Source organism: Crocuta crocuta, unplaced genomic scaffold (genome assembly GCF_008692635.1).
Source record: "Crocuta crocuta isolate KB4526 unplaced genomic scaffold, BGI_CrCroc_1.0 scaffold48, whole genome shotgun sequence".
NCBI classification, from domain to species: Eukaryota; Metazoa; Chordata; class Mammalia; order Carnivora; family Hyaenidae; genus Crocuta; species Crocuta crocuta.
The window spans coordinates 6,540,818-6,546,386 of record NW_027533089.1 but is presented as its reverse complement, the minus strand read 5'-3'; positions in this window follow the sequence as shown (position 1 = coordinate 6,546,386).

Here is a 5,569-nt window from a genome sequence, read left to right as displayed (position 1 = left end):
TCCCCTCTCCCCCACCCCCATCAGCCCTCAGTTTGTTCTCAGCATTCAAGAGTCTCTCATGGTTTGCCTCCCTCCCACTCCCCAACTATTTTTCCCCTTCCCTTCCACCATGGTCCTCTGTTAAGTTTCAGAAAAACATTTAAACACATAGACTCTAAGACCACATGGGATAATAGATGGAGAAAAAATTAAAAGTTGATAGCAAATGTTGTCCAAAGAACTAACAGGTTAAGGACAACCTTGTCTGGTAAGTGAGGGCAGCATATTGTATTCTTTGCTTGATAGCAGTACTGGTCAGACTCTATAACTAGGTAGTTTATAAACAACAGAAATTGATTTCTCAGTTCCAGAGGCTAGAAGTCTGAGATCAGGGAGCCAGCATGGTGATGTGAGACCTCTCCTGGGTCTCAGATTTAAAAGCACTATTCCCAATCACAAGGGCTCCATCTTCATGACTTCCCAGGGATGCTACCTCTAATACCACCATCTTGGGGATTTCAGCATATGAATTTGGGGTAGGGTAGACACAAACATTCAGACTATAGCACTTACAGAATTAAAAACATCTTTCCAAAGGATGGACTGTTTGCTTATTTTTGCTGTGATTTGGGAAACCTACTATAGTGTCACAGGAATGATGCAGTTTCATTTAGTCAGTAAATATGCCTGTCATGTTCCAGGAACTACTTTAGGCACTTGGCATACATCCGTGAACAAAATTAAGGTTCTTGCCCTCTTTTTTAAATTATGGGTGGAAAAAGAGTTTATAATGATTAACTTAGCCTGAAATACAAAATTTGCTTTTCACATTGAATCTAGAATTTGTCTTCTAAAACCAAATGTAGGTCCTAGATGGGAGCACACAAACCTACTGCATATTTGAAAAACACAGTCTACTAAAATTAAAAGGCTACTCTGATGCCTTCCCACAAGTGGTAAATTTAAGGCTGAAGACAGCAAACAATATTTCAATTGATTGAATATGTAAATAGAAGTTTATTTTGGTAATATTAAACTCTACATTATTTCCATTTCCTTTCATTTAGTTAATATGCGTATTTCTGGCTTTTTTTTTTCTTTTAAGAGAGAGAGAGAGAGCATGTGAGCAGTGGATAAAGGCAGTGGGAAAGAGAGAGAGAGAGAGAGGCCCAATGCAGGGCGCGATCCCACCACACTGGGGACCATGATCTGAGCCAAAATCAAGATTCTAATGCTCAACCAACTGAGCTACCCAGATGCCCCCGGTTAGGAAGTTTTAATGACTCAATTGTTGTTAATATTTCTTTTTTAAAAATTGATTTTTATGTTTACTTATTATTGAGACAGAGAGAAACAGAGCATGAGTGGGGAAGGGGCAGAGAGAGAGGGAGACACAGCATCCGAAGCAGGCTCCAGGCTCTGAGCTGTCAGCACGGAATTTGATGCAGGGCTCAAACCCACAAACCATGAGATCATGACCTGAGCCAAAGTCAGACGCTTAACCGATTGAGCCGCCCAGGAGCCCCTGTTGTTAATATTTCTATTGAACCTGGGATAGGTCACTTTCTGATATACTCCATGATCAAAATAACTTTTTTCATTATTATTATTATTCTCATTTCATCTCCCAGGCAAATTAGAATCTTATTTTTTATTAGTCATGTCAATTTTCAGAGGCTAATATTATCTGATTCTCTTCATCTAGACTTCATTTTTACAAGTAGGCTTGTGTCAAGCTATATCTTATCTAAAAATTATTGGATCAGACTTAACATGCTCTGTTAAAGCACATCTATCAGAATTTCCTATGTTTCCCTGAAATCTATTGATTATCAATGAACTAATATATGGTATTAGAATACACCTAGACATGTAGCAGTCCTTGAATTTTCAGCTTGCGTTTATATTCAATTAAGCTTTTCTTCACCTGTGCTTCATTCAAAGATGATATCCCTATTTCTCTAGCACAATTCTTTATTTTACTTTTTAATTTTTTAATATTTTATTTATTTCTGAGAGAGAGAGAGAGAGAGAGAGAGACAGCATGAACAGGGGGAGGGTCAGAGAGAGAGGGAGATACAGAATCTGAAACAGGCTCCAGGCTCTGAGCTAGCTGTGAGCACAGAGCCTGACGCAGGACTGAAACCCACGAACCGTGAGATCATGACCTGAGCTGAAGTTGGACGCTTAACCGACTGAGCCACCCAGACGCCCCATACTTTTTAATTTTTTTAATGTTTATTTATTTTGATAGAGACAGAGAGAGCGCAAGTGCAAGCAGGAGGAGGGGCAGAGAAAGAGAGAGAATCCCAAGCAATCTCCATGATTTCGGCACAGAGCCTGAAACACTGAGCACAAAGCCTAATGTGAGGCTCAATCCCACAACCCTGAGATCATGACCTGAGCCAAAATCAAGAGTCAACACTCAGCTAACTGAGCTACCCGTGTGTCCCTAGTGCAATTCTTGATACTTTTACCTTAGTCTTGATCCAGAGATACACACTTAACTACAGCCAGAAAGATGAGAGAAATGAGCTGTTCATGAACTCAGCCTGTGAGATAGCAGGAAATAATGGGGACAAAATAGAACCAGAGCACATATGTCCTTCTAAAGCACTCAAATATGTACCATTATTTAAAGCACTGTGCATGACGAAATCCAACACATCTGCAGATAGAGCCTGCAAGTCTGCACTTTGCAGCCCATGTCTTAAACACTGCTTGCCAAGATTACTATAATACACTTAGCATACGTCAGCCTGACATAAATCCCCAGGTTCCAATTATTGTTACATAAAATGAGTACTATTAAATAACCAATAAAGATCTAGTACTGTGCTAGCTACTACGATTAATCAAAAGAAGTATAACATACAGCTTCTTTCCCTAAGGAATGAGAATAGAAGGGAGCATTTATGTGGCACCTGCCATGTGCAAAGCATTATACAAATATAAGAGATGCTGTATTTCTTTTAACCTTCACAACTTCACAATTTGTCATTATTCATTACAGTTATTCATTCATTCACTAAATATTTATTAAGTGCAACTACACAGCTAGTACTTTGGAATTTTAAAGATAAAGGAGCTTTAAAGAAAATTTGCCCAAGGGCCAGGATTCAACCTCATATCTGTCTGAGCCCATGATCTTTTCCCTAGAGGAAAGCAGAGAGGAAGAGTATGGGCTCTGAGTAAATCTGACATGATTTTGAATTCTACCCAAGCACTTTATAGCGACATCTCTTTCTTTCTGTGTTGCACTTTTTACTGTCTCTCTCAGACTATTGTGGCATTGGAAAGGGCTTTATGACCAGTCCTGGCTTTTTGATGGATAGAGAAAACCTTCCAAGCAGAATTCTAACTGAAACTGTTTTCCCACTGTGCAAAAGTCATTGATTCTATGATACTTCCTGTGTAGCCATATCAAAGAACTCCCTGCCTTTAGAGACTAAGGTTTTACCATTTAATTGTTCCTAGGATATGTGGGTTAGGCTGATAAATCTGTAACCTCAGAATTCCTTTCATATTTACATATACATGCAACACATAAACACATCTACATACATATGTATATACACAGAAACATATATACACACAGAAACACACATAGGTATATATATATATGCAATTATCAGCCGGTCATTGTTCAACATGAATAAATAGTTTTGTTCTTGAGGTTATTATTTCGTGATTAACATGATAGATTTAGTTATTTTGATCCGAGCTATTTATATATTTTGAAGTGCACTAATGATTCATCATCAATCAAACTAGTGCATTTATACCTTATGCTGGTAGGATATTAACTAAAGACCAAAAGTTCTTTAAGGACAGAGGCTACAACTCCTCTCATTTATTTACTTATTTTTTTCATCCCTCACAGCCCAGGGAGAACAGTTGATGAATGAGCAAGTGGGGGCGTAGATAAAGAGGCTAGTCCTTCTCCAGATGGTCTCCAAATTTGAACAAGTCATTTTTTAAGGGAAGCCCATATCTCAGGGATTCATTTTCTCTCCTGTTTGACAAATTTCAAATGTTTCAGGACATGATGCAGTGTCCTGGCATTCAATCAAGTTTTGATGGATGGAGAGAGGTGGGTTTATGCTTGAAATAGAAATGTTTGTAATTGAATGTTGTGTGTGTTAGCAAAGTTCTGTGGCCTAGCCATTACAGAAAACACATAAAAATAAAAATGTTAACAACAAAGTGTCACTTAAGGAAATTATCAAAAGCTTCTACTAGGAGAAAGGAGGATACATTGCTATTTTACCTGGAATTTGAAAGTCCTTACACTTTGGTTCTTATCATTCATTACTTTCTTGATCACACTTATATTTCTTAACGTAGCATCCAGTTCATATCCTCAAGGGTACATTTCATCTGGCTTATATTGAGTTAATTGGCCATTTTGCTCTGTGTTGACCTTATTTCTCATCTGTAGCTATTATTTGCAACTACCTCTCTTTGATCTAAGCTATTTGAATAGTGACCCTGATTTTGTCTATTAGCCTTTCACATAGAGAAGAATTGACATTATTGCACTGGGCAAAGGATAACTGCCCTCTGCCTGTTGTCATTTCTGTAGGCCTCAGACAATCTACTTGATTCATTCTTGGTTCTGGCTTTGCCTCTCCAAAATGAACCCTCAGCAGCTGATTTTCCCTGAGTTAATTGAGTACCAGCATCGCTAGGAACTGTCACATCTATTTCATTTAGCTTTGACCCCCATACTAGGCTCCACGTCTTTTTTCCTGTGTATACTGTAGCTATACTAATATATAGAGAGCTTCTTCCAAAATATACCAGCAATTTCCCAAGATGATAACATTATCAAGTGCTTATCAAGTATTATTCCTGGATTACTTCATTTAATCCTTACAACCACCCAAAGAGGTAGGTGTTATTTTTTTTCTTTTTTTTTTTTTTTTTGAGGTAGGTGTTATTATTACCCCTATTTTACAGATGAAGAACCATGTTCTTAACCACTACTATGCTTACAGTGTTACTATTTCAAGCCATGGTACCTTTATACAAATTTGTCTATTTTACAGCCCGTACTGCTCTTCTTCCCCTCCTCAGCCTTGCAAGCTTCTACTTAACCTTTATCTGTAAACTCTTTCTGAATCCACCCCAAAGACTTGATCATTACCTTTTTTGAGCCAAAACTATACTACCAACCACAAAACCTTAGTACTGTTCATCTCATACTTTGCAACAGTTTTTGTTTGTTGTTGTTTTCATTTTACACATCTGCTTCCCTTACCAAATTATAATGACTTTGAGAGCAGGAACTTAAATTGTTTACCTTTAAGTCCTTCTCGTAGGTGCCAGATAAATGGCCCGTCTCAGGGTTAGTTTCTAACCACTGCTTTGCTTCTTGACTATGAATCATAATTTTCTTATATCTTTGTATGTCCAGTATATTTTTTATTGAATACTGGATATTGTTGCTAATACACTGTAGAGACTCTACTCCATCATCTTCTGAAGAATATTGATTCTTATGTTAGCAGACGGTTCCACTGCTGGCTGGTCAGTGTGTACTGAAGTAGCTTGGTTTTATGCTTCGCTATCTAGATCCATCCAAAGC